The 9,521-nt window shown below is 39.2% G+C and overlaps 1 long non-coding RNA gene across 1 annotated transcript; it reads right to left on the bottom strand.

Moving 5' to 3' along the window:
* Window positions 1-402: 402 nt before the first annotated feature.
* Window positions 403-8,453, bottom strand: LOC139611689 (uncharacterized). The gene is made up of 3 exons (XR_011686342.1): window positions 7,719-8,453; window positions 6,504-6,687; window positions 403-3,167 (listed from the first exon to the last, which is right to left on the bottom strand). It is a non-coding gene; the product is annotated as an uncharacterized lncRNA (long non-coding RNA).
* Between the last annotated feature and the right edge of the window lie 1,068 nt (window positions 8,454-9,521).

The raw sequence follows: 9,521 nt of genomic DNA on the forward strand, positions 1-9,521 counted from the left end.
ACGTTCTCCTCCAGATGAGGGTTTCGCTCTTTTGCACATCTGGTATCATCTGCTAATCACTGAATGCCTTTACTTACAAATGACGAGTTTGTGCATTCCTTTGATTCATTGCAGTATTTTCCACAGATCCCCCTCCACCCATGGGTTTTGGCAGGGGGTTTGCAAGAAATCCATTTAAACCTCAATACAGTCCTGATTGGTTGCTGGATCATTAAAGATAGATGTTAGCAACCGTCCTGTCCTAGTTTATTTTCAGTCCAGCAGCTAAATTACAGAAAGGTATCTCTAAACCTTTCTTACGTCGCCTGACATCAGCACTGTCTCGTAATTAAGATTTCTGCATCTAGTGCTTAGTCATGCATATAACTGGCAGTGGTCCTACTCTGGTCATTACAAGTGCTTCTGTAATTCAACTGGTGGTTGACTGTCACTAGAATACTTAAATTCATACACTCTTGTAAACACTATCTCTGTAGATTTGGTCAGCCTGGCACATCAGGTTATGATACCTCATCTCTACCTCAGAGTGGTCTTCATCACTCTGGTATTTTCAGTTTGGCTGTGGAGGTTTCATTTCTGTTAGCAAATGTAGACTTTAATTTCTGTTTGGTTATCTGACTTTATTTTATTTAAGGTGTTTTTTCTGTCCTTAATTTCCCTTTGGTAATTGGTGTTTGGTCTGATAATTTCTGTTTGGTCGTCAGACCCTAACGTTTTTTCTGCCATTATAAGTTTTTTGCTGACCTTAATTTCTGTTTGGTCTTAGGACTTTTTATTTCATTTTGGTCCTTGCTTTATTTTGTTCTACATCTATGTCCAGTGAGTTCACTGTAATGCCCAGTGTACCCCTGGTCCTTCGTTCCTTCTGCCATCAGCTGTCATTATTAATGACAGATACATGTAAAACTTTTAAATTGAGTCATTACCCTATTTCTATTGGTTACATGACCTTCATCTCAGTCTGGTCGTTGCCTTTCATTATGTTGCACATTCTGATCTTGAATTTGATCTTGAATATCTAATTTTCACACGTATTTAGAATTGCTGCCTCCCCATATGTTTTATTCAGTCATCTTCACTTCATGAGGAACATGACCTCTTTCACCATTAGTATAATTATGTAACCATAATGATACTCTTTTCAGCATGTATTTCTCTGTATCACCCTCTCATTACTTATTTCATTAGAAGTCCCCCTCTGCCTTAAGTTAAGGATTGATATATCGAACTAATTTGTCATTCTTCCTTACTTTTTCTTTTCTGTTGGAGGGTTTCCTATACTTCACACAACCTCACCCCCTTTTCACATATGATGACATCAAAATAATCATTTTGGGGTAATCGACAAAAACTCTCACATCTCATACTTTTCCCCGTTTGTTTTGCACATGGCAATAAAAGTTTATTTGTTATTTTGAATTAAGTTTCTCCTGACTGAAATGGGTTTGCACTGAAGTACTAAAAACATGATCAGCCAGTTTTACTGAGAAGTTAAAGGAAAGTTCCCTCAAGTTCTCAATAAAATATGGCTGTGTATGGCTGTGTAAAATAGATCAGATCTGATGACACCAAGTGTCCATACGCTTCATAAGTAGTAGACAACAGGCGTAGGTTTGGTTTTATCTGTGACATCAGAGCTCACCTGAGACCCTGCTGTCTGTGCTCAGGCTGCTGCTGACAGAATTTTCAGAATAAAATGATGTCTGACATTAACAAACAAATCAGTTGAACAAACTGTGGATAATTTACATTGACCAGCGACCTGGTTACAAAGTTATTATGAAGGTGTAAATGCTTAAACTATTGTCATTATTGACGTTTCATACCTGGTTAAATCGGTTAGAGTCTCCAGAACTCAAATATTCAGTTCATCTTGCTCTAACCAGAAGCACATAAATATGATTTATTAATATCTATCAGCATCAGAAACCAGGAAAACCACCAAAGCGGTAGTGACTCCCTATCTTTGAGAAGGTCTAGAAGTCCTATTGTCTGTCTTACAGTTCCTCTGTTGTGAGCTTTTTCATTTGAGTATGCAAATTTCATTAAAAAAAAAACAGGTGGGTGTTAAAAACAGGTGGATGTTATTATATGAATAATGTTCATATCCTAATGAGCACATATATAGTCAGAACTCTGCTCTTCATCCATCGTGGAAAGAGGGAGGGAGGAATTAAATAATAAATATTATATTATTATAACTAATTTAAAGAAGATCAGTGTTTGGATTGTTTCTTACACTTCAGTTCTTCTTTAAAAAGACCCTGATGAAGACCATGAAATTTAAATATAATATCAATTGATGCTCATTTTTCCCCGTGAAGACATTTGAAACCTTTAAACTATAAATACTGACAGATTCAGATTCACCACCACTCATCCCCAACTCCACCACTGCTATTGTCAGGCTGCAGCTGGTCAACAATGTGTAATTCAGTGTGAACTTGCCAGATCATAGAAGAGTATGACCCATATCCCAGTCTTTCACTCTTTTTCATAATAACCAACATTCTGCAGAAAACACACAAACCTGTCAACTCACAATTTCTGTACAGATCTTAGTGGTAACAGAGCGTAGGTATGGAAGCTGGTAGGGAGGGAGCTGGTACGTAAAATTCATCAACAGTGACATCAGTAGGGACATGTCCCTATTGTCCATACCCAGATCTACAGTCATGGAGTAGGTGTGAGAGCTTTGAGACTATGAATAATATGTAGAGTCAGCCTCCTCAAAGACTGAGTCTATAAGGACTGAGGAGCTTTGATTAAACCCATGATGTCTCTCTGTTATTGCTGATAAGTATTTTTATCTGTGAACAGCTGAGGAAGACAAAGCTGAAACAGGCAGAAGCCTGTGAGAAGTCCTCCTGTCATTATGTGTGAACCTGCTCCTGAGGTCAAGTGGTTTAAAAGCACCATTTAACAAGATGATGCTCCACTAGTCACTGTTCAGAGATCCTCTATCAGCACTGTATGCAAATGCACAGGGATGAAACATGTAGGAACTGCTCATATTTTAGCATTTATGAACAGTATATAGACAGTTAATAAATTGTTTATACACACATATAATGATACTAGGTGAAGTTAACACAGTAAATTGACCCATGCTGCAGTGACTGTTAGTGTGTTGGAAGCAGACTGAGGTGTCAACAAGGCCATTAAACCTAAGAAGAAAAAAAAACACGTCAGTTATCAGCAAAATGATCTGCCACCACTAACAGTACCACTCCCACACTACCACCATGGTGTTTATTTCATTATGACTTTCCTGTGGTCATTTGTTTGACCAGAGGCTTTTGGTGGGTAACTAGAACCTTAAGTATATCAGGGTCAAGAGACTCAGCAGGGGAAGTGAGAAGAGTGATGTTTCAAAATTAAACTGAAAAAGCTTTTAAAGTTGTACACACATCTTCACATTAGGTTTTTATAATCCTGAACACCTTTCATTCACAGAGAAAATTACAACTGGACTGAAAGTAAAAAATGGAAATAAAGATGAAAAGTTAAGGAAAAAAATACATGTGGACATGACCTCACAATCAAAGCACAAACACTATCAGCTGTATGTGAAATTTATTATAAACTTTGTTTGTCTAATTTCTAATGCTCTTGAACAATATCACTCTAGTATACAGTTACTTGCTGCAAATGGATTTTGCTACTATTTTGCTATTTATGATTGTATACCACATATGCCAAATATGCCAAATATGCACCTATACTGTATATGTAACATAGTTTTTTATTGAACTAAGATGATCTTCTCTCACAGCTAATTTTTTTAAATCAAAATGTATACAGTTAGTGAGTCATTAATGTGTAGTTATTTATTTACACTAGTAATGTCATTCTCTAATGTTATTATCATTCTCCTTATAATATTACAGGTTTTGTTTTGTTTTACACTGTTGATTTTTTTGCATTGTTGTTGTTTCTTCATATCATTGTTGTTGTTTTTTTTGTTTTTCTTAATGTGTATTATTTGTCTTGCACTGGTTGTGTGTTATTTTTTGTGTATTTTGTGTGTTTTTAATGTCTACCCTTTGTGCCCTTTAAATTGCCCCCTGGGGACAAATTAGGGTTCTTGAATTGAAATGATTATGATCACATTAAATTGTATTTTGTGACAGTAATGTATAAATTGGGGCAATATTTTATGTTATTGACTATAATTTCCCACCATATGCTATATTATTCATAATATCAAAAACAAAAGAATTGACAGATAAATGAGGTAAAAGACAAATGGATGATGAACATAGATCCAAAAATTGCATTTTGAAGATCGTTGTGTTTTTCTTTCATAATGCACTGAATGTCCACACATCTTTCTACAGTCCAGTACCAATAATCTGACCAATATTTGTAATGAAAGAAAAAAAAACTGTTTATCAATTAAATGCCTGCAGACTGAATGTTATCATACAGCACAGTGGAACATGACCCATACTGGGAGAGTGGTTAATGATCCTTCCAATTATTTATTCCTGAAATCATATGCTTTGCGTTTTCATAATAATAATAATAATTTAAATAAATTATATTTTATTAATTATATTATATTTCACATCTGTACTATGTTATTTGAAAATAAGCTTAATTTTGATCAACATCTAAATCAGTGAACATTCTGCAGCCTCTCAACATTAAGAAATACATTTTTTTACATATATATTTTCAAGCACTGTAATATATGTTTTTATTACATTCCATTTAGCTTTAGAGACTCTGTCAATCTATGTACACTTCCACGTATGTTTTAGAGTTTCAAGACCCTGCTCCGGACTTTATTTGGGACCTGGGTGCAGCCTGAGCTCCCAGGTTGGTCTTTGGTTGTGGTTCCCTGGTCATGACAAAAAAACAGACATGGCCTTGAGAGGCAGGGCCCCTCAATGTGTCTTAGAAAGCCAGGCAAGGCAGCTCTTTAAACACATCATTTACACTTTAAAAAAAAAAATTATCTCCTTTCTGTGTGCTGTCCTTCCTGCGCTTTTCAGTACATTTGCTGTAATTTGATTGTCATAGTATATTTTATTTAATCTTTTATATCTATATTTTTCCTTTTGGATTTCTAAGTTGAAAGTGATATTTTTCAATAAATAAAACAATGAAAAATGCAATAATTTTCAGATGCCATTAAAATAAAAAAAAGTCCAAACAGCAAAATCAACAAGTAAAGATCCTCACAAGTTTTTAGCTGAACTTAATCCAGGATGCCTCTGCATTATATTGATATTGCAAACACATGTTGCCTATTGTTGGTGCCCAGACGCCCAGCATACAGCAGTAAGACTGAAGCCCTGACAGTGAGCTTTTAAAGCTCCAGGACTGGACAAAGACCTGTTAGGAAAAGCAGACAAGCTCACAGAGAAACCCAGCAGAGGGATGATCTGTCAGTCAGACGGCCTGCTGTCAGCATGCTGCCCAGGCTGTCTGGAAGAAACCTCAATACAACAGGCAAGACCACCCACTTGCAGGAGACACCCCCCCCTCCCAACCAACAATGCTCATATCAACACAGCACTGTCAAACACAGCCACACCAAAGGCATCAAACTGAATCTGAGGGGATTCTGTGGGTGGCAGATTCCTGATGCCCTGCTCACACCTTCCTCTTCTACATTTACTGCTCCCTCACATGTTTATGCTACATTTCTACAGCTTTTTGCTTTACAGACTTTGAATTTGTGAATTATGATGCAGAGTCTTAGTTTTAAACTACATTAAAGTCTCTGGAGGCCTAGTCAGTCTTATTAAATTCTAAAACAACAGCTGTATACAGATGTGCCATTCAGTTAAAAAAAAACAACTCCTGCACACTTATCAAAACAACCTTATTCTGTCGACTTGTACAGTTTATTATTAATATATCATAGCCTTATAAATATTTTTGAATTAAAAGATAAGCCAACACATTAAACAATGAGTTTTCATATTCAAATAAAGTCATGAAGAAATCATTGTTAGTATTAATGTTATGTCTTAATTACTAAATTAGATGATTAGTTCATTAGAGCCTGCTGTTGCTATTTTCTCATATTTCACAAATAACAAAAATAAGCTCACTTTCTATAATTCATATCAACACCATAGAGTAAATTTTATGCTGTAATAATATCCATGAATATTAACCCTTTAATTAACTCTTAGCTTACATTAAAAAATGACAATTAAACAACCAGCAATATTAGAGTTGGTAAACCTATAAAATTATTCATTTATTCAAATCTGTGCTGAGCCTACTCCATAGAAATAAACACTAATAATTTAAAAGATCCTTTGACTTATATTATTTGCATTGTTCATTAATTACAATAACAAAATAAGGGTTTAGAACATTTCGAAAAGCACGTAGCCTGCGGGCTGAGGTCAAAGCTGACCTCTAACTCACGGTGGAGGTGGACAGAGCCCTGCGCACACCTGGCGGTGAGGGCCGCCCTGAGCCGGGCCCCCGGTGTGTGTGTGTGTGTGGGGGGGGGGGGGGGGGGGGGGGGGTCTTACCGCTGGTAGTCGCCCCGGCAGTACGGTCTGCTGTCTCTGAAGAAGCAGCTGGCGGAGAGCGGCTGCTGGCACGCGGCGCACTGCAGGCACTCCTCGTGCCAGGAGGCGTGGTTCACGCGCAGCAGGAAGCGGCACGAGATGGTCCGCGTGCAGCCCGCACACACGGCCCGCTGAGAGCGCGCGCCTGCCAGAGAGGAGGGAGACACTGTAACACGGGGGGGGGGGGGCATGCACACCGGACACGCAGGAACCACAAACTCTGAAATGTCTTTTGTTTTGTAATCAAGTGAGAAACCTTTGAGCGCCGTGGTTTTGCGGCTGAGACGCACTGAGGCGGGCTGCATACCTCTGCATGCAGACATTTATCTATCAAGCTCCAGCGGACGGGCTTCACTGCACGCTCTGTTTTCCTTGAATGTGTCACATGAACAAGGCCGAAATAAAAGGCACAGAAGTGGATCAGCTGCACTGATGTACAGCAGCCTACACCAACATGTGCTCTCAGGGTCTGTTTCCCCTCAAAGTCAAGACAAAGACCCATGTGGCCTTTTTGTCTGCCACCCGCTGTCCAGGCCTAAGCATTCATCCTCATATAAGAAGTTATTCCAGGTTAATATTAGAAGTTGAATATATCATGTGACATAGTTTAAAGTAAATACATTTTTTTTAAATTGAAAAAAGACAAATTAAGAAAGAGAGAAAGAAAAATTAAAAGAGGCCACAAAAACTAATCTAAAACACTGGAGGAAAAATGTAAAAATACAAATAATACAAGCAGAGAAAGAAGGAGGAAGCCACAGAATGTAGTAAGTCCAGGGTTGAACACTAATGTAGTGGCCTATGTTATAATAGAAGGACTTCCATGGTTTCAGTGTTGTCTTTAATTCTAGGTTGTAGCAGAGATCTTCATCTACCTGTAAAAAAACTCATCAACAGCAGCTTTTTTTTAAACTTAAGATTTCAAAAATCTACAAATAAATACGAAAAGTAAGTGAAATAGAAGAAATACAGAAAGGCCTCCAGTAGCAGACGTGTGATCCTGTAATAATATAAAATGAAATAAAAGCAAATTAAAAAAGGTTCTGTGGCTGGTGGAAAGAAGAATAGTCCAGAAATTCAGACATCAAGTTGACCCAGTGCTGCAGCTAACGGAGAAGCCCGGGTCCTGGAGGGGGCTGCAGGCCTGACAGCACCACAGACACAGCACGGACTCACCGATCCACCCGGACAGAGAGCAGGCGTCCGTCCGCGCACCATCCTCCATCTTCATGTCGTTCAGCATCTTGGAACGGGAGGCAGGGTGGAGACCGCGCCGCCAAGAGCGCTCCAGACTCCAGCCAGCGTGTAGAGGAGATCCCGGTGTGTGCGCCGTCTCCTCTCCCCGGGATCTCTAAAAACCCTCGGCCAGCACGGGACGAAGTGGAGCTGATGGGCTTTTAGAATCCGCACAGCTGAAACCTTCAGAAGTTTCCGGACTCCAGAAAACCACCAGCTGATGTCAGTCCAGAGGTGTAGCAGAGCTGGACTTGATGCGCCATCCTCAGCCGGTCCCTGCGACAAAGAGGAGCCCTCCCCCTGCCCTCCCCCTGCCCTCCCACAGCCCTGCAGCGCCGTGAGTCTGGGTGGACCCGCCTCCACTCAAGCCAGCACAGGGAGCCCGTATCCCACGGACTGAGGGCAAATATCCACTGAGGCCTCTCGCGTCTGGGAGTGACTGTGGCAGATCTCAAGCAGGGAGCACATGTAGCACCAACACCAGAAACACTTCTCCACCCGCGGCTTTATCCTTTCAGACATTTTCCGTTTCCACATTTTTCTACACGTTTATTGGCAGCATTAAGATTGAATTAAGACCAGTGTTTCCCCTTTTTACTTGTTCTAATTAATCTACTTGAAAAAGTCAAATCTAACAAATGAAACCTGGAGGATCACATGATGAGTAGAGAAGGAAATGAACAAAAAGAAAAATACAAATGATCTCGGGACCATGACAGGAACCGATTCGCACCTTCAAATGAAATGACCGAAAATATAATTAAACATTTAACTTAATTTGAAATATGAACATTTCAAATTATAATAAATGTTTTACTGACTGGGGCCATTGTAAAGGAATACTCAAGAGCAATATATTTAATTGTCAAACAGAAATATAATTTTATACACGTTTAAATTCCAGATTTTTTACATGAACAGATGTTTTCTCATAAATGTATATGAATATTAAATCTGTGCACGTGCAGCCTGATGTAAAATTTGCATGATGATCTGTTAAAGGCTTTTTCTCCCCAGTCCACTTTCAGCAACACATTCACTGCCCACGGTACAGCTCACACGGTGACTGACTGCTGTTTCACATAAACCCCCACGGACTGGCCATGTGTCGGCGCGGGCCTGAGATCAGCTGTGTGCGCCTCTGTCCGCGCTGCATTCACAGTTGCAGGTAGAACTCGTCATGGTGGAGCCTGTGAAGCCGGGAGGAGGCTTTCATGAGCGGGAGTCGGGTTCAGTCAGCCTCCGTGGCCAGTTTCTCCTGGCCAGAACACAGAGGTGGTGGAGGAGCCTGCATCCTACACACACATCAACCGGCAGGGTTTCATGAAGTCACTTGAATTTATTGGAGAAATAGCGAAGATAAATACAAAGGGTAGCGAGAACAGGGCTTTTATTGCAGTGAGATATGCTGTAGTGTATATTCAGCCATTTCTTGTTTTTTTTTTTGAACAGATTTTTTTATTTAACATATACATACATACATACAAACACAAACTCAACAAACACCGAGGGGATGTATATTATATGCAGTTATATTTGCTTGAAGTTCTTTAAAAGTCCTTTCTCCTTTTTTTCCTTTTTTCTCCACTGACTCTTTGTAAATTTCAGTCACTGTTTTTGTACCTTTGCGTCCTATTTCCGATATTCAGCCATTTCTAAAGGAAATGTCAAAGATTTAAGAAAAGAAAAAAAACACATTTTTTTTCTAAGGTGCTGTATATAAGAAAAAATGAAGACCTGTGA

The sequence above is a fragment of the Trachinotus anak genome, unplaced genomic scaffold (genome assembly GCF_046630095.1).
Source record: "Trachinotus anak isolate AG129_WGS33_773 ecotype Australia unplaced genomic scaffold, CSIRO_AGI_Tana_v1 ptg000028l, whole genome shotgun sequence".
In the NCBI taxonomy this organism is placed as follows: domain Eukaryota; kingdom Metazoa; phylum Chordata; class Actinopteri; order Carangiformes; family Carangidae; genus Trachinotus; species Trachinotus anak.